At 39.5% G+C, this 21,019-nt stretch overlaps 1 protein-coding gene and 1 long non-coding RNA gene across 2 annotated transcripts in view; both read right to left on the bottom strand.

The window, feature by feature from the left end:
- LOC311523895 (contactin-6-like) overlaps positions 1-21,019 on the bottom strand; it is a 233,856-nt gene that overhangs the window by 154,404 nt on the left and 58,433 nt on the right. The window lies entirely within an intron of this gene.
- Positions 7,022-19,147, bottom strand: LOC311523896. Its single transcript, XR_014712446.1, has 3 exons — positions 18,781-19,147; positions 16,749-16,856; positions 7,022-7,434 (listed from the first exon to the last, which is right to left on the bottom strand). It is a non-coding gene; the product is annotated as an uncharacterized lncRNA (long non-coding RNA).

Raw genomic sequence — 21,019 nt, 5'->3', positions numbered from 1 at the left:
ACATGCTTGCTTTTAAACCATGTATAGCATTTTAAAAGGTACACTCACCAGAGGTCCCTTCTCCGCCTGCTGGGTCCAGGAGGCAGCCTTGGGTGGGTTCGGGGGGTACTGGCTCCAGGTCTAGGGTGAGAAACAGTTCCTGGCTGTCGGGAAAACCGGTTTCTCCGCTTGCTTGCTGTGAGCTATCTACAACCTCCTCCTCCTCCTCATCTTCTTCGTCCCCAAAACCTGCTTCCGTATTGCCTCCATCTCCATTGAAGGAGTCAAACAACACAGCTGGGGTAGTGGTGGCTGAACCCCCTAAAATGGCATGCAGCTCATCATAGAAGCGGCATGTTTGGGGCTCTGACCCAGAGCGGCTGTTCGCCTCTCTGGTTTTCTGGTAGGCTTGCCTCAGCTCCTTCAGTTTCACGCGGCACTGCTTCGGGTCCCTGTTATGGCCTCTGTCCTTCATGCCCTGGGAGATTTTCACAAAGGTTTTGGCATTTCAAAAACTGGAACGGAGTTCTGATAGCACGGATTCCTCTCCCCAAACAGCGATCAGATCCCGTACCTCCCGTTCGGTCCATGCTGGAGCTCTTTTGCGATTCTGGGACTCCATCATGGTCACCTGTGCTGATGAGCTCTGCATGGTCACCTGCAGCTTGCCACGCTGGCCAAACAGGAAATGAGATTCAAAAGTTCGCGGTTCTTTTCCTGTCTACCTGGCCAGTGCATCTGAGTTGAGAGTGCTGTCCAGAGCGGTCAGAATGGAGCACTCTGGGATAGCTCCCGGAGGCCAATACCATCGAATTGTGTCCACAGTACCCCAAATTCGAGCTGGGAACGTCGATTTAAGCGCTAATCCACTTGTCAGGGGTGGAGTAAGGAAATCGATTTTAAGAGCCCTTTAAGTCGAAATAAAGGGCTTCACTGTGTGGACGGGTGCAGGTTTAAATCGATTTAACGTTGCTAAATTCGACCTAAAGTCCTAGTGTAGACCAGGGCTAAGAGAAGGCCCTTACACTGGCAGACAGGGATTTTGATTCTTTCTTTATACCTCTAAAACTAGTTAAGTGATAAGAATACACCTAAATTCTTAGAGTATAGGCCTTTACAGACAGGCCTGAATATTTATATCCTAACACAGGGTTGGTACCATCTCTCAGCATAGGGGGTGTGGCAGGATGAAACAGGGCACAGCTGTGCAGTCTGGTGATCCCTCTTGTGGCCACTGGTAGCCAGGCACAGTCTAAAGCAGAACAATTTAGAGCAAGCCATCTTTGTACATGCCTCACTCTGTCCCTCCCTTTCCTCTCACTCCCAGACCTTGTACTGAGCTGGACCAGAAGATCAGGGTCTACAGAAGGTTTTCTTATCCTTTCCCCATAGGATTGAATTCATTACTGCTAAATCATCCCTGAAAATGAGAGAGAAATCTTAAATATCTCCAGTGAGAGCAATTCTACACTCTCCAAATGCCAATCCTTGGGAGATTGTTTCAGTATTTATCTATTCTGATAATTTTTCCTAATATTTAAACCAAAATATCTATGGTGTGTTTATTGGCCAGTGCTTTCTTTGGAGTAGTTGGAGGTGAAGTGTCCATTTTCACACTCTCATTAAATACTTCTTGCATATTCTCTGAAGTTCCTTGATGTTACAAATACAATATTGGTATAAACTATTACATTATTGTGGTTACTGTTTAATCAGGAACCACTTGTCAAAAGTTATCATCGAGTGATGGGATACAAAATATCACAGTTCTGCCAGTGGTTACGAATTGAAATAGCTAATTGTACAGAACTGGTTGGAAAATAGGGCATTTTCATGAAAAAAATTTCTCTTTCCATTGCAATTCAAATATTGATAAAATATTTTGTCAAAAATTCAATGTCCAAACATATTCAACAAATACTAGTATGGTAACTTAGAAACTACAGTCTGGGAAGAATTTATTTCTTTATTTTTTAAATGGTGACCACTACACTTAATTTTCCAAGAATATTCATTCAGGTTCATAATTTGAACTTGTATATGTGAATAAAAAAAGCAATGCTGATTTACGCCAGTTGAGATTCTGGAGAATGTATATTAATGCGTACATCTATAGCTGGCTATTTATTTTATAGCTGTATAAATTATAGCTCTTAATATGATCTTTTATTTTAAATATCAACATTTGATGAAATAATTGTTCATAAAAAGGAGCATGCTGAATTTTAGGGCCAAAATCTAACTTTGGATGTATACAGAGTACTAAGATAATTTGATACAAAGCCAAAATATTCCGCAGAGCATTCAGAGCTAGAAGTTCAAGCTATGGCATAAGAATATTTCTAGTAACCTGCATAAAATAGTTCTCAGTCAATGAAGTTTAATCAGTTCTCCCCAGATGAGGATCTGACATTACATTATGTAGACTTGAATTCAGATATATATGGATAAATTCATTATGTAGACATTGGTATAGATATATAGATCATAAATAGGTATGAGAATATAGACATACACATCTATGGAGTTTATTAATTGTACAATGCTACATGCAACAAAAAGGCAAGCTTACAACAGAAGGGTCTTGCTAGAGAGGAATTACTTGCTGTACACTGCTACACTGTCTTTACAGCACATTTTTCAGAAGGCTTTTGTACTATCGTGTAAGATGCAGAAGAGATAAAGGAAGCCTTTTCATTTATGAGGGTGAATTGTCTTATGTCATGAACTTGGCCATGTCCTTCGGATATAGAAGTATTGCAGAACAGGCGTCTAATTACACAGAGAAATATCCACAGTGAAGTTAAAGGGATGTGTCTTTATGATGTACAGTAATCCTGATATGCATTCTTCTCAGTGAAATTTCATTAGTTTTTGTGACCAGACAAGACAAATAAATAATAATGAACCTTTTTCCAATCTACTGCACAAGCATTTTATTCACTGTAATTTCAGCTATAAGTGAGACCTAGATTCAGTGACAGATATTGTTTGCTGCATTGTACCGTTGTAATATTCATTTGGCACTATTGTCAAACTGACTGAAGGTTTAATTCAATAATTTACAGTACACGAAAAGATAACAGCTATATTATTTAATATCCTGCCAGTTAAATAAATCCAACATTTTGTTCTCATAACTTTTTTCCTGAATAAAATATAACTATGCTTACTACACTAAAGGGATGATGATTAAGTTCAGATAATTTTTACAGTTGTTAAAGTTGGTTTGCTCTGTATTCTTGTGCAATTTACTCTAAACTATATTGCCTATATTTCAGTTATATTAGTTGGTATGTTGCTCTCAGATTCATGTTCAGACAGGGGAAAAGTGACTTTTATGTACACTAGCATATAATTCCATTGTTCCATTGTTGTTCCATTGCAAAGTTTTATTTAGATTCAAAAACAAAATATTGCACCAAAAATATGTTGTCAACCTCTGTGCTTGAAGCAGCATTGGAAGTATCTTAAAGACAGAAGAACATTTGCTTGTGTGTCTGTGTTTATGCTAGTGGTTGATTTAAATACATTAAGACACAGTGTTTCATTGAAAAGGCTTATTTTATATATTTAGAGATTTACTTCTCATAAGGCTACATTGATTGAGTAACTTTATAATCTGTCTTGAGAAAGTGTGGCACTTGACTGCACTGCTCAGGAGCATAGCTCAATATTTTCCCTGCTTCTCCATTGCTCTGTGGAGGGAAAAAAATTACTTCAGCTCTTTTTGTGAGGTAGCTTGCTCTGCATGGAGACAGCAATGGCTGGACTGTCTGTGTGTACAACTATGACTTCTCCCACTCCTTTTAGCTCCTCTCATTTCCATTCCCCCAGGGACTGAGTAACCCCAGATCTACCCCTTCATCCTTGCCCTGTGGCAAGAAGGACAATCAGAACAGCGTCAAGGAAGGAGGTATGGGGTAGGAGGTGAGGGGGTGCCTTATTTCTCCTTAGTCCCTTGAATGGACAAGGAGGGTTTGGGACAATCTAGATGATGATCTCTAGGGGCATTTATACAGTCTTTAAAATCACATTTGCTTCTTGCTTATCTGATTACCTTCTGGAATGGTTTATTATGGGATCTGCCAGGAAGAGAAGGGATAAATACAACCAGATTTATACAGAGAATAAGAAAATAACCTCTCCCCCCTCCCACAGCATGACTGCAGTTGCAATAAAGAAAAATATTCATAGGTGCATGATAGATGCATAATAGAATTAGCTTACATTTTTATTGCTGGCACTAAGATATAGTTTCATGTCACAAACTGAGTGCCTTATCAATTTTCTCTTTGTAAAGGGCATGAGTCAAATCCTTTTGAAGTCAAAAGAAAGTCAATGACTTCAATGGGTATTCAATCAAACCTATACTAAGAATGAACATAACAGTATATACACCACTATCTTTCAATTGTGTGTATATATTCATGGAAATGCTGTTACCATGCAAACACTGTGTGCATATATAAATCTATAGAAGCACACCTAAACAAACACATTCCTGATGGGAAAGAAAGATTACAGAAGAGACTTTCTTATTTCCCTTCTATTCAAATTTCATTTTGTGCTGATTACAGTATGTTGTGCAGGAAATAATCCATTTACTAAGTACTACAGTGCCTGAAAATTCCACCAACACTGTGCAATAGCTAGTGAATACTGAAGACAACTGCATTGTTGTAGTGTGGATATAAAGTAGAGTGGATATGAAGTAGTAAAACAACAACAAATGGATCTGAATGAAAATGAAATGATGTAAAAGGGTGTATAGTTATATTTTTGTAAATGTACTAAAACAAACTCTATTCTTCCCTTGTTTCCATCGGATATTCTTTGTTAGGCCTATTCATGTTTAGTAGGAAACGTGATAATGGGTATTATTTTGGTCTTTACAGTGGAATGATTGGTCACAATGACCAAGTCCCTGTATGGAATTTGGTACAATTGCAATTATAGCCAAGTTAACTAGTAAGTGTCTGTATAATCCTATGTTACAAGGTTATTAACATGTATTTTTACTCTGAATAGCTGGGAAAAGTTGACTGCTTCATATGTTTTGTAGTTGTAACTGAGACTGACTGTCAATTTGGATGTGTTTCAGAGTAGCAGCCGTGTTAGTCTGTATTCGCAAAAAGAAAAGGAGGACTTGTGGCACCTTAGAGACTAACCGATTTATTTGAGCATAAGCTTTCGTGAGCTACAGCTCACTTCATCGGATGCATAAAGTGGAAAATGCAGTGAGGATGTTTTATACACACAGACCATGAAAAAATGGGTGTTTATCACTTCAAAAGGTTTTCTCTCCCCCTACCCCACTCTCCTGCTAGTAATAGCTTATCTAAAGTCATGTGAATTCATGAACCACCCACAAAAACAACTTAACTTAGATTCAGACATGATTCTGGCTGTAGACAGGAAGATTTAAATGTAGCAACAGCCCTTAAAACCATGAGGGACTATGAAGAGACACTGGAAATAAAACCATATGGAGAAAATTAATTTTCTAGCCAAATGTATGGTTCAAGACAAAATCTTTAGAATGCACAAAGATATGGTAAAAAAAAATTAGACTGCCTCTTACTGCTTGCTTTCAGAAAATTGATAACTGGGAGAGGGAGGAAAAAGCTTTGGAAAATAAATCATCCCAAGCAATTAGGACAATGTAAAACCAGACAACACTAAAAGGGTTGGCATTTTCTTACATATAATTGGAAAGGAAAGAAAAATATTTAACATTTTTAAATCCAGGGAAATCCTGATTCAAGTCAGATTAATAAAACCAGAATGTTTTTGGAATATGTTTTATTTACTGATTTTCATGTGTCCATTGTCACAGCATCTAGACACTTTAAGTAAATGAAATGCAGATTCATGTCCAGTTCAACTGCTTACGATGGACAGCACAAATCGCTACCCTTCCTATACCACCCCAACTAATAATAAAGAAAGCAGCCATTGTCCATAGTCAGATTAATGGTTGGCCAAAATTATGTTTTGAACTCTGAGGATCTCAGGGCTGCAGCAGATTCTGCAGCTAATGCTTTTTGACTATTCTGGGCTTTGCCCTGCCCCCAACCTTGTCTTTGCATTGCCACTGAAAAAGCAAACATAGAGCATTGCTACCTGGCATACAGAGGTAGGTGGAATATGCACTGTCCGTATGGGGTCTCTCCGAAACCTATTCTCTGGCACGTGAAGTGGAATCATTCCAGTTCGACTCTGTTTAGGGTCCTTTGTATGCACAGGAAAGGAGAAGAGTGTGGTGTAACCCAATTGTCCCCTAGCTATATTTCATGTAGCCCCAAGTAGGTCTCAGTACAGTAGTGCAGCTGAAATATAACAAAGGAAGGTGTTCCCACACTGACCCCATGCAAAATGTCATATAGGCAAAAGCCTACACAGAATAAATTCTTAGGTTAGTAAAGTGGCTATTTGAAGGCTAAGGCTGTCACACTCACAACTGTGAGTGGCAATCTTAGGTCAGTCTGCCAGAAAACAGGGCAGGCACCACAAACTTGTGTTATATTCGACGATTAGGCTTCACCAAGCGAGTAACAAGTGTGAACTTCTGGATGACTATACCACTCTTAACCATGGAAAAAAGAAAAGGAGTACTTGTGGCACCTTAGAGACTAACCAGTTTATTTGAGCATAAGCTTTCGTGAGCTTGTAGCTTATGCTCAAATAAATTGGTTCGTCTCTAAGGTGCCACAAGTACTCCTTCTCTTTTTGCGAATACAGACTAACACGGCTGTTACTCTGAAATCTTACCATGGAGTTACAATCAGCCCCTTAGGCACTCCAGCTTATCTTGCCACCCAGACAAACTGAACTTGGTGATAATGGTCACATAAACCAAAAATCACACCACATCAGGTTACTGCCAATCCCAAAGGATCAGTCACTTACTCCGGATAAATGGGTACTTTGGATCTCACCTCAAAGAAAACACTGACAGCCAATTCTCTAGTAAACTAACTAAAGATTTATTAGCTAAGAAAAAGAAATGAGAGTTATTGAGAGGTTAAAGCAGGTAAAATACATTAACAGGTGAGTGAGTCAAAGTTTGTAAGTCCAAATGAAAGCAGTTGATGTAATAAAGTGTTAGTTTCCCAAAAGTCTTTTCAGGGAACCCAGATATTTCTGGGGATCTCCACGTTGCATTTGGTATCTTCCCTGTAAGAGTCCAAACTGTCAGCGATAAAGGATCTTTCTTTGAATCCATATTTATATCTGCTTCTCACAGAGGACAATCTGACAGTTTCTCTAACCAGTCTTTTTAACCATGTGGGTTTTCCTTTGATGTCAATGAGTAGTAAATGGAGACTGAGTCTGTGAATTCCCATTGTTAAACCATAATGACCCTTGCTCTGAAGTTAGCACTCTTCTTCATTTATATTTCCAAGGCTCCAGTTGTGTTTGATGGGTAATTTAATTACAGGGATATACACTCTGTAAAAGGCAATGTAATAGCCAACAACAATTCTTCATTAGTTTTCATGAAGTTTATACATCAAGTACATTCTCATCTTAACAATAACACACGCTTTTGATCTAGGATTAACTAGTTGCAGGGATATACACAATGTAATGCAATAGCAATCAACAGGTTATAGATAAGTGAAGACAATATCATTAACCTTTCCTTTGAACTAAAGTAACACACAAGTGGCCTAATTACACTACAATACCTTTTCACACTCCTTTCATTTCTATCAGGGTATGAGTGAATGTGCCTGCAGCCCTGGCCTGAGCTGACACTAGGGTAGACAGCATCACAAAGGTTGAGGAGAAGACTGATAAAACAACAAAGTGTGATAAATGCAGAACATAACACATGCAGCCTATTGGAAACAATATACAAAACATCAGAAAAGTAATCTTAGTGGAAATGGGGAAAAACCAAATGTACAATACATAAAAACCAGCAAAGAGTCCTGTGGCACCTTATAGACTAACAGACGTATTGGAGCATGAGCTTTGGTGGGTGAATACCCACTTCGTCGGATGCATCATTCACCCACTAAAGCTCAGGCTCCAATACGTCTGTTAGTCCATAAGGTGCCACAGGACTCTTTGCCGCTTTTACAGATCCAGAATAACACAGCTACCCCTCTGAAACCAGTACGTAAAAATGCACTCAACAGACTGAACTCTATCTGTTGTGGTTGTAATAAATGTAAACAATATTGATCTTGGGGGCTACCAATAATTATAAATGACTCTAACATGCCCTTTAAATTACCCTCAGGGGCCCAAGTCAATCTTATTTTATTGAGACACTATATTAGTGAATGTCACAGACCTCATGTGCACTAAAATGCAAAAGAAAGTGACAAGAGGCTCTGGGGCTGAACTCCCAGCTAAAGGAGAGATGAGCTACTGTACAATCATCAGCCAAGAGAATGACTCATATCAGATCAAGTTCTTGATTGTATCAAAAGAAGTACAGCTTGTATGAGGCCTGAGTGCATATGAATACACAAATCTGGTTAAATAGGAGATTCCAGTTAACACTGAGGATTTGGCTTTGGTTCTTGAGTGTCTGGATTTATTCAAAGATGTAAGAAGCCAGGTATTCCCTTTATAGTGTCATCTGCTGTTGCTTCAGATTTGGCCCAGACTTGGAATATTCATGTTCAGTTATTATGTTGGCATTCTGCCAAATTTTCCTGTGTAATGGTAGTAACAGAAGGGAAATGGTGATTTTTGGCCAGTTTATATTCCAGCCAAACCTGAATGGAATTTCTTGGGACATAGTCTCAGGGCTTTCCACCTGATGAATTTCCAAGGCCTGATGAAAACAATAGAAGTACAAGAGCTTCTTAAAGGCCACAAGAATTCTTTATTGTGGAAATATATATGGCAACTTACATATTACTGTTTCTCACATAATTAGTGTTGTAGATTTTTGTTGTTGTGTCAAGCACCTCAAGCTCATAGGCAGTTTTAAAATAAACATAAACAGAGAGAAATGACTCTGAACTCAAATTTTACTTTACTAATTTAACAATCTTATTACTGGCAATTAAATGGCAAAAGTCAAAACACAAACTACCGTTATCATTCACTGATTTAAAAACCAGTTTAGTATGTTGCATTTCAAACTAACCTGCCACTTGCATGTTATGTATTTCAACATGAGTGGCAGCACAATATTTAAAAAATAATTAAGAATGCAGCACAAGTGATCTGTGTTAATTTTCTTGAACAAAATTACCAAAGCAAATGATTATAGATAAGCAAAAACACGATTTGAGGGAATTGTCCTTTGTGAATATTTGGTATCTTGATGTTAATCTTAGTCTGTGCAAATTACTCTCACAAATAGGGATGAAGTTAAAAGCAGTTCTAATGTCAGTATCCTAAATTTTAGCAGAAGCATTTATTCAGCTAGATGTGTGTGTCATAGATATATAGGGTAGAGTGTTTCAGAGCTTATCTGTAGCATGTCACTATCTAAATGTGGCTATATTATAATATTTCTTTGTTTGTTTATATTGCACTACTATGCAAAATGTCCTCCGTGCTTTCTAAACATAAATGAGGACACAATCCTCACCCCAAAGGGTTTACAATGGAAATAGTCAAAACAACAGACAGAGGGTGGAGGGAAAAAATGCAGCCTACAGGCAAGCGGTCATGGTGATACATAGCAGACGTCTTGGAAGCCCCTGGACTTCCTTCTCTGCCTCTATTAAAATGATGTTTCAAGTGGTGACTTTGAGTGTTTCTCTCTCTTTTTTTTTTTTTTTTTGCAGGGAGAAAAATGTTTGTTGGGCAGTAAAGAGAGAAGTAGTAAGGGAATGAGATTGATCAGAAAGATGGTAAGGAGGGTAGGAGAGAGACAGGAGTTCAGTAGAAAGGTCAGACATGTGATTGGAGAAGAGGTCACAGGCCAAAAAACTTCAAGTGGCAATATCATTGATGAAGTCTTGAAGCAAAGTATTTGTCCCATGCTATTTTGGCAAGGCAGAAGCCCTTCATAGGTGACTTATGATGAGGACCACTTGGGTTTTCAGGTTCCTCTTCACCTTTTGGTCTGAGTGGTGGAGATCATCTGCTTCAGATCTGCCCTTATGAAAAGAGTGCTATGGTATTCCACAGTCATGGTTCCAAATACTGCAGCTTACACTAGTGATACCACTACAGTATCACTAGTGTATTACTAAAGTAGTAATAGGGTTAGAGGAGTTCAGCATTTTTAAAGGTGTTAAGACTGGTCTTCATGCCTCTCTATTCCTCTTGGGATGTAATTTAAAGTCCTACCTGTGCAATTCTTCACTTCAGAATCTCTGATCTTTCACCCCCTTTCTTTCTGACTCACTGGGCCATCACTGAAATTAGCAATGGCTACATTTCTTTTCCTTTGTTTCATTCTGCACTTCCCCATGATTGTCTCACTCTTAAAACAAAATGATAAAAATAGCAAATTCTAAAACCTCTTGTGAAAGGTGTTTTTGATAGCCATTATTATGGAACTAAAATAAGTGCTGCTCACAAAATGGTTGAACTGTCAAATGGCAAATTCTATCATAGCAAAACTGACTAGATAAGTGCCCTTTTTCCTCAGTGTATTTTTAGTGCTCCTGAGAGAGAGTATTTTACATGAATTTTCTTTGTGTTACTTTTATAATTCATGTGAAAAATATTAGAAGGCATGGAGAAAACAGCCTTTATCTCACACTCAAATGCCTATCACCTAGACATTGTAGAATATAGAGAAAATTTTGAATGGAATTTCCCTTGAAGGGAAAAAGTGGTTTTGTTTTTTGTGCTTTTCAAGCATATTTTCACAAGTGAAATTACCCACTGGAAATGAATTTCACAAGCGAATCTGTGAAAAATTCCATGTCATCTCTGGTGCATCTCCACCAGTGATGGCAGCTTAGCCACCCTGTTTGTACGCTCCTTTCACCCCCATTTTCACCAGCACTAGTTCACATTTTTTGTTATTTTCCCTCCAAAACACAGCTATATTGTAGAAATGAAAATGTTTGCAGAAAATGTCTATCTTCCTCTAAATGTTTTGGGGTTGTATCCAGATATTGAAATAATGAAAACTGGAAAAAAATTGGCTGAAATCCAAACTCTTATGAGGAAAGAATTTCAATGAAACCAACAGAATTGTTTGAGGAAAAATGCTGACCAAACCAAAAAAAGTTTCATTTTTGTCAAAATTATTTTCAGGGGAAAAAAATCAACCAGCTCTAATTTCCATGCATATTTCTATACTGCTCTTCCACTGTCTCCCTCAGTTTAAATGCCTCTTTTTACTCCCTTTTCCATGATGCCCACAAACACTAATCTGAGTCAAATGCCTTCTCCACTCTGTCTGTTTTCTGAAAATAGGATAGTAATAAAGACAAGCATAGTCCTAATTTAACACCTGCTTATGCTTCTCTCAGGCTGTTGAGTACTGGATAATTTATTGAGTTTCTTTGACTGCTTTGGTTCAAATGGAAATATTGAGTTGAGGTTTTATCTGCAAACGAAGAGCCTGACAGATGTTTCAATACAGGGAAAATAATAAAATGCAGGGAAAACACGGTGTATTAAACTTCACTGTAAGTTTTCACTAATGAAATCCCACATGTGCCTCCCACTCCCGGTGAAAATGATGCCTATGCAGGAGAAAGTAGATGTGCAGAGAGAGGTACGAGGGGGCACTCTGCATTCGAGGGAAATTGGATTAGTCCCCTCATCAGTGACAGTGGTGAAATTCAGGCTGAAACAGATAAAAGCCTAACGAGAATAAAGAGAAGCAGGGTCCTATGGTATGCTGAAGGAAGAAATGCTCTCAGCAGGTGGACCACTTCAAATAAGTGGGAGAGAGAGTTTGAACTGTAGAGATAAACTGATCAATTAAAAGTATTCTCATCTAAAAAAGAACTCAGTAAATAACATAAAATAGATGCTACCAAAAAGCCATGAGGGCATTTGGGAATTGAAATGGAAGGGCCGTAGGTCAAATAAATATGTGCTCAAAATCCGTTACAATGGAACATAAATGTCCATGAGTTGTGCCTTTGCTTTAAAGTACAGATCTTAGGCTGTACTCATCCATTCCATGAAAAGCCTGGTTCAGAAGGTAGGGAATGTACTTGTTTTACTTGCAATGGTTAGAAAAATTTTATCATGGATTGATATTCAGCACGTCTACTGTGTAGCACCACCAACAGCACTGTGACAAACTGCCTGAAGGCCATATTTTTAGGGAATGGCGCAAAAATGATTGATGTGGTGATAGTACTCTGATTTAAAAAGAAAAGGAGGACTTGTGGCACCTTAGAGACTAACCAATTTATTTGAGCATAAGCTTTCATGAGCTACAGCTCACTTCATCGGATGCATTCAGTGGAAAATACAGTGAGGAGATTTATATACACACAGAACATGAAAAAATGGGTGTTATCATACACACTGTAAGGAGAGTGATCACTTTGATGAGCTATTACCAGCAGGAGAGCGGGGGGAGGGGGAGGAGGGGGGCAGAAAACCTTTTGTAGTGATGATCAAGGTGGGCCATTTCCAGCAGTTAACAAGAACGTCTGAGGAACAGTCGGGGGGGGGGGGGGGAGGGAGGGATAAACATGGGGAAGTAGTTTTACTTTGTGCAATGACTCATCCACTCCCAGTCTCTATTCAAGCCTAAGTTAATTGTATCCAGTTTGCAAATTAATTCCAATTCAGCAGTCTCTCCTTGGAGTCTGTTTTTGAAGTCTTTTTGTTGCCCACCTTGATTATCACTACAAAAAGTTTTCTCCCCCCTCCACCCCCGCTCTCCTGCTGGTAATAGCTCTCCTTACAGTGTGTATGATAACACCCATTTTTTCATGTTCTGTGTGTATATAAATCTCCCCACTGTATTTTCCACTGAATGCATCCAATGAAGTGAGCTGTAGCTCACGAAAGCTTATGCTCAAATAAATTGGTTAGTCTCTAAGGTGCCACAAGTCCTCCTTTTCTTTTTACGAATACAGACTAACACGGCTGCTACTCTGTACTCTGATTTAGATATGCTGAGGGGACACAGTTTGCAAGGGAATAAAGCAGGGCAAAACTTCTATCATTTCTTTTTTGAGTATTTGTGTCCATCTGGGGGGAAGGGGTGCGGATCACAACGCATCTTCATAACTTCATAGATTCCAAGGCCAGAAGGGACTATTGTGATCAATCTTCTTGTACCAAATATTTTCCATGTGTTATTGTATGTCAAATTGTGTCATTATCCTGACAACTGCACCTGAATTGTAATGAAATTTCAGAGCTTTAGGACATTTTGGCTTAGTGTGCAAATTCCACAAAACTATACATGTAAAAAGAATTTTTCCACATTTTCTATATACTCGCTAATTTATATGTGCAGTATTTCATCTTCCATGTGTTAGCTCTAAAAACAACCTCTCCTATGCAATGCATCATCTGCCTCATATATATAATGACATGATTTATTGGCTAAAACTTGACTCAATTGTACAGCACTTCTCACTCTGGGTCAGATTCTCAACTGGTGTAAATCCAAGGAGCTATGCCGATTTACACTAGCTGAAGATCTAGCCCTTTACTGTTTACCTAGATCTAATCAATTTATTGTTAACTAGAGTTTCATAAACTCATTAACATCCTTAACCTAAGATGGTTGAGTGACCTTTTCCTTTAGCTTTGATTTGTGTTAATTCCCACGTGCTAGGTTTCACTTTCAGTGTCAGGTTAGAATGAACACAAACACTTGGTATGAAACTCAGTTAAAACTATTGTGTTTAACCCAATTTAGGGTTGACCCCAGGACAGCCTATAAACCATCAGTGAGTCTTTCAAAATATTTCAATATAAACCACTAGTGAGTCTTTCAAAATATTTTGAGTTTGTAACAAAAAACAGGGAGGAAGAATTGTCTTGTGGTTAGGGCAAAAGACTGAGAATCAGTAAATCTGGGTTCTGTTTCCCGTGCTGCCACAGATTTTCTGTCCTGTGTGACCTTAGGCAAGTCATTGAACCTTTCTGGCCCAAGGGACTATGTTATTTTGAAATGGCGTGATATGAGATGTTGTTATTAGATAAGTGTTAACCAAAATTGTATGATGGGGCACGTTGTTGGCTGAAGACCAAAAGAACATATACTGTTGAATACACAGAGACACAGGGCACATTTATACTGCAAAAAAATCCCTGTGTCAGTGAGTCTCAGAGCCTTAATCTACAGACTCTGTCTTGCACAGTCCACAACAGCACTAAAAACAGCCATGTAGACATTCCCACTCGCGCTGGAGCTCAGGCTGTGAAGTCTGGGGACAGGGGTGGATTTCAATGCCTGAGCTCCAGCCCAAGGAGGAACATCTTCATGGCTATCTCAGAGCGATAGCGATCGCCCATGTCCGTAGCTCTGATACTCGCTGTCTTGAGTGTTCCCCTGAAGTGTAGACACACTCCCAGAGGCGCGGATTTCTGGAAGGAGGCTCCAGCTCCACTACACGTTCAGAACTTTAGGGGGATTGAATTTGAAAGAGCTGGCCTCTGGCTGCAGAGGGACAAGGGAGCAAGATCACAGAGAGAGTCAGGGAGCTGGACTATGCTCAGGAAGGGAAGAACAGCTGGCCTCTTATAAAACTAGAGTTTCCATCTGGGAACGAGAAGTAGAAGGGTTACTGGACACTGCTATTTGGTTTACTCTCGTTAAATAAGTTTAGTGGTTTTTCAGACCCAGAAGTTGGAAGTGTAGTTGATCGGTGGTTCCCCCGTCCCCCCGCTCCCCAAGAGATCTGCAGTGCCTTTGAAATACGATGAAGAACAGCAGCCAAGATCATCCAATATTCACAGAAAAAGCATCCACAGAGGGAGATTAGAGGGGGAAAAGGGCTGTGCTAATGCCCCAGAGACACTGTTATTAAACTGGTGTGCCCAGGAAGGGCAGGTCATTACAACTGTAAAATAGGGATAATGGGTAAAACTTTTCAAAACTGCCTAAGTGTTTTAGGACCCCAAGTCCTATTTTCAAAAGTGACTTTGTCACATAGGATCCAATGTCTAATTGAAGAAAATAGTTTTTTAAAGGTATTTAGGTGCCTAAATAGTAGGCATTAGTAAGAGCATTGCCAGCAGATCGAGGGAAGTGATTATTCCCCTCTATTCAGCACTGGTGAGCCACACCTGGAGTATTAAATCCAGTTTTGGTCCCCCCACTACTGAAAGGATGTGGACAAATTGGAGAGAGTCCAGTGAAGGAAAACAAAAAATGATCAGGGGGCTGGGGCACATGACTTACGAGAAGAGGCTGTGGGAACTGGGCTTGTTTAGTCTGCAGAAGAGAAGAGTGAGGGGGGGATTTGATTGGAACCCCCTTTCAGGTAGTTGAAGGCTGCTAAGAGGATGGAGCTTGGCTATTCTCAGTGATGGCAGATGGCAGAGTAAGGAGCAATGGTCTCAAGTTGCAGTGGGGGAGGTCTAGGTTGTATATTAGGAACCACTCTTTCACTAGGAGGGTGGTGAAGCACTGGAATGGATTACCTAGGGAGGTGGTGGAATCTCCTTCCTTAGAGGTTTTTGAGGTCCGGCTTGAGAAAGCCCTGTCTGGGATGATTTAGTTGGGGATTGGTCCTGCTTTGAGCAGGGGATTGGACTAGATGACCTCCTGAGGTCTCTTCCAATCCTAATATTCTATGATTCTAAAGAAGCAGATAGGCACAGTCATGAGAGTTAGGCCCCTCAGTGCTTCTAAAAATCTTGCGAGGTACATATTTGTCAGCACCTAAATACCTAACAAGTTTGGCTCTCAGTGACTGTAATTTTTGAAAATGGGACTTGGGCATTCCCTATGTTTCCCTGTACCCCTGCCTTTTGTGTGGGAACACTAGGGCGCCTCCCCCTATTGGTGGTTTGCCTCCAGCCCCTTCTGATGTGCGGGCTGGCAGTTAACAGGTGTTAGGCATGCACTGAGCATCCCTCCTGGATTGGGCCTCACTGGTGAGACAGGTGTTCCCCCTCTAGTTTGACAGTTCTGCTTTGTGATTTCCAAGGCTTCAGTTTGAGCTAGGGCTCCAAGCAAGTTGTTAGATGTGGGGACACGTCAGTGCTTAGGTAGCTTTGCAAATGCCAGCCTTAGGTACATAGGTGAAATTTAGGTGCCTAGGGTACTTAGGCTCCTACCTGATTAGGTGATCACTTTGAACATGTCAGTGGTCACTAAATGGTGGGCTTAGACACCTAAAGATGCAAATGGGACCAAAGGATCTTTAAGGATCTGGGCCTAGGCTTCTATATCACTTAGGCATTTTTGTATACTTACCTGGCTCACAAGAGTTTTCTGAGGATATATCTATTATTGTTTCTGAGAAGTTGAGATACTATGCCATAGAGATGAATGCAAACAAATAAACCAAAATGAACTTTGAAAACAGATGAGTTTCATGTAGCTTCAGGTTTTATAATGAAAGATTCTCATTGCTTCTTTTATTAAAGGGAACATCCAGGAGTGATGATTAAGTAACTCATTGTTTGTCTTCAGCACTCTGCAAACAATTTTTTAATACTACAGAAGTGATTTTAGTCCATAGATCTAACAGCACTTTTGTAAAGTTGAAGTATAATTACTTCTACTCTTCAAATGGGGCAGTGAAGTCAAGACAGGTGTAGTGACTTGGTCAAGGGCACATATGAAGTCAGTGGCAGAGTTGATAATAAAACCTGACCTCCAGACTCATTCCCTTTATGCTGTACCATACAGCTCTAGTCCACAATCAGCTTGATGTGATATTAAGAAGACTTACTATGGTTTGGGAAACTTTCTTCAAAACTTCCCCGGGAACTAAGGTTCATCACAAACCTGACCACTGTCCACTCCAAGAGCCAGGCCCATTACTTTGATCTTGCCTTCGCTAATATAAACAAATAGCAAAAGTTATATTTAGTTAATAAAACAAATGAAGAAAACCCCTCCAAAATCAAGCAAAGAAAGAAACCAAAACATGACACTCCACTACACATACTTCGCCCTTTGGGCAGAAGATGAGAGACATATGACAGAAGTGTGTCATGTTCATTACTGTCCCACAGGAAGGCTCACCAATACTACAGTGAGCCGTGAAGTATAAAAGCTTTTACAGAACAGAATAGAAAACAAAACTGAAGAACACATAGATTCATAGATTCATAGATATTTAGGTCAGAAGGGACCATTATGATCATCTAGTCTGACCTCCTGCACAATGCAGGCCACAGAATTTCACCCACCACTCCTAAAAAAGACCTCACACCTATATCTGTGCTATTGAAGTCCTCAAATTGTAGTTTGAAGACCTCAAGGAGCAGAGAATCCTCCAGCAAGTGACCCGTGCCCCATGCTACAGAGGAAGGCGAAAAACCTCCAGGGCCTTCCAATCTGCCCTGGAGGAAAATTCCTTCCCGACCCCAAATATGGCGATCAGCTAAACCCTGAGCATATGGGCAAGATTCATCAGCCAGATACTACAGAAAATTCTTTCCCAGGTAACTTGGATCTTACCCCATCTAAAACCCATCACAGTCCATTGGGCCTATTTACCATGAATATTTAATTACCAAAACCATGTTATCCCATCATACCATCTCCTCCATAAACATATAGACCACTCTCCCAATTACACACTGTCAGCTTATGTTCCGGAAAGTCTGAGGGTTAAGTTGGCCAAAAAACCAAAACACCTACTAATTAGAAGATGCCGAGTCATGATAGATAAGATCATTTGTCAGGCAAGTAAGAGTTCAGTGTCTCTCACTGGAAATTACTACATTTCCTCTGGCCTAGAGCTAAATATTCTCAGTTGTAAATACACAAATGTTTACAGGGGAGAAAGATACAGGAAAAGCTCTCTTCATCTCTAATACATACAGCATAAAGCATAACAAATCTAATTATCAACAGCATTTAGAGTTTATATGTCAGATTCTGACCTCAGTCACAACAATGTAAATCTGGCATATCTTCAGTGGATTTACTCCAGTGTGAGTTCATTATCAGTCCCATAACATTACTGTCAACAAATTCAGTTAAGGGCTAATGAGGATATTATAGAAATTTACCCCCACCCTCTTTAGGTTTTTTTTTTTTTTTTTTTTTTGGCAGTGCACCTACTGGTGTACATTTCTCAATGAGCTGCATGAAAGCAAGTAATTGTCAATTGTTATTGGGTACAAGTCTTTAAAGTGGAAAGTTACTAGAGTATAAAAAAAGTTGCATTCCATATTTTGTCTTTGTATGGATGATCTAGCAGGTGATCTAGTCTTAGGCATCAGTTCCTATGACTTCATTTTTAACAGGTTTTACTGTTAATCTACAAAGTAAGTTTCTAGACTGAGTGAGAACAACCTCTATTAGATGGAGAATATGCTGCTATCTGGAGGGAAAGTCAATGTAGACGTCTGTAGAGGTAATCAAATGCTATAAACAAGGAACTGTCCAAAACTATATAAGAAAGGCAAGGTGGGAGAGGTAATGTCTTTTACTGGACCAAGTTCTACTGGTGGAAGAGACAAGTTTTTGAGCTGCGCAGAGCTCTTCTTCAGGTCTATTAGAGAATACTATATAGTAATTCAACAAAGGGGTAAAAAATTACATAGAAGTATTTGTGTTATGATTTTATAACATTATTTTATGTTACTAGTGAATTTTCCCATAAAGTAATAGTTTGCCCCACTCACCATTTTTAAGAAAATCCAACTGCAAATAATATAACAATACATATAGGGTCAATGTGTAAAAAAAGAAATCATACTTATAAAAATAGCATAGAATGATCCACAAATTACTTAGGATCTTCCTACCTGAGAGACTCTCTGGAACATGCTGCTGCTGCTGAAACCAGTTGTTGGGGGGCACTGAAGCTGGACCCTCATTTGTATAAAAGTGAGGTGGGGCTACTGGCAGAGGGTAATCTGTGAGGCCCAGCATCATCATCAAATGTGTAGTCTATTGAGGACCATTGTGCCAGCCAAAGTGACCCCAGTTAATGGTGTTGCACTAAGCGTCATATAGCAAAGTTCCCAGATGTGTCTCAATCCTGTGACTCCTCAAGTCTCTGGGGCAGCCCTTCACCTGACACCAGGTTGAGCCAGGACATACATCCCTTCCTGCATCAATGGAGACTTTGAGAGCCTGGTGTGCCGGCATGTTTTTGTACATTCTGGAGACGTGGCTGAAGAGCAGCCAACACTGCTTTTGAATATAAAGAATGTTTGGAGGAAGGTCAGGACATTTTGCACAAAGTCAAACTGCTTTATGCTCAGGATTTGGCACTGACAGAGCATATGGAGTGCCTCTAGCTGCTCCAGGTCTGCCTGCAAATGATCCATGTTAAACAATCCATGTTTCTGATCCATTTAGTAATTCAGATTGTAGACAGGTTTGATAGATCCTAAGCCAGATGTTTTTGCATCCATAAGTGAGACAGGGACTTCATGCAGACGGCAGTGAGACCTATTTGTTGAAGAACGTCTGGTTTGGTGCACCCATTCAAATTCTACATGCAACCTAGGTAGATGAACTTATCAACACTCTCCATGATACTTGATCTGACCTGCACCAGGGGTTCTGGCAGCCCACCTTCAAATTTCTTTACCTTTGTCTTATGCCCTGAGATTTTCCTCATCATTCTTTAGAGTGTTCTTTCCCTTCTTCCCCTCTCAGTTCAAAAGAGCCTGAATCTGGTGATCATTTGAACATCTTCAAAACCTACCTATTTGATTAGGCATTGATAGAGGAGTAAGGCAGCTGTGGGTGGTGTTTCTAACTGGTGAAATGGTGTGGTGGGGAGTGGCAATTTTAAGCATATTGATCTGCTGATTAGCAGTTAGATGAGGTATTGTTGAGTTGGGGAGGAAGATGTGTAGCAACTTTAAACTATTTTTGCTTTGTCATTCCAATGATATTGTGTTTTCCATTCTATATCAGGAGTGCCTTTTGATATAACGTGAGGTTCTGTTCATTTGATTTGTTTTTTAAGACAGAAATCCAATTAAATAAACTAAAAAAGACACAGATCTCAGCCTTTTTACATAGTTATGCCACTAACAAATACACACTTGTATTGTTGTGTATGTACATATGTCAGGCATTATAATAAGCAGTTCTACAACATAACATACTCATTTACAAAGACTACAAATTAGGCTCAGCATATTGATTCAAAAATATTTTCTTTATGGTGATACTTTTTAAAACCAATGTCCATAAAACAATTGAACATAAACAGCACTTTATATTTTCAAAATGCTGCACAAAATGTTAACACAATATACAGAATTTACCAATGTCATATCAGTAAGAGCAAATATGCAGTTTTTCAGAGTTATACCCAAATAAATAACCACACAATCAATACCAGTGTCAGAAATAATTTACACTAATGGCATCTTACAGACATACCTATTGTATGTCCTCTGGTTGATCAGGAGCAGAAGTAAATATGTATCAATTAAAAAATAAGGCAAATTGGAGATGAAGACACTAGGTGGGGAACATGATGTCCCCAGCACACAGGCTGGATAAACGGTCTTTATTTTTGGGAAGATTCACAGCAGGCATGACAGATAAAAATCTCTCTCCCAAGGGACAGAATTTCAGTGCAGCCACTCGACAACTGGTACTGCAGCCTCCTCAGGCATGGTTGCTGTGTGAGACAATCTTTGGTGGAGCCCTGTGGTAATCATTGCACCCTGACCTCACATACCTCCCCATTCTTTCAAACACACAAAGACCTTACTAATATCAATGGACTCCACCAGTTATGGTGAGTCCAGCAATCTCCATGACCCAAGTGGAAGGTGAATCTGTCATTGAATAAACAGCTTCATCCACTGGATTCTTTTCTCATCTATTCAAGGCAACACACATTATGGTATCACTCAGAGGGGACTCACTGGATTAAAAGAACTGGTTTATGTAAATAGAAATGAATGACCTTCACCTAATTATAGCAAGCTGAAAAGCAAGAGCATGTATTTTTGAGTTCAATAGTATAACACATAGTCACTTAATTAAATAGCAGAAATGATTTAACAGACT

Source organism: Lepidochelys olivacea (assembly GCF_965140295.1).
Source record: "Lepidochelys olivacea isolate rLepOli2 genome assembly, chromosome: 7".
Classification (NCBI taxonomy): Eukaryota; Metazoa; Chordata; order Testudines; family Cheloniidae; genus Lepidochelys; species Lepidochelys olivacea.
Note: the sequence above shows the minus strand (reverse complement) of the source record. Positions and strands in the feature narration are given on the sequence as shown.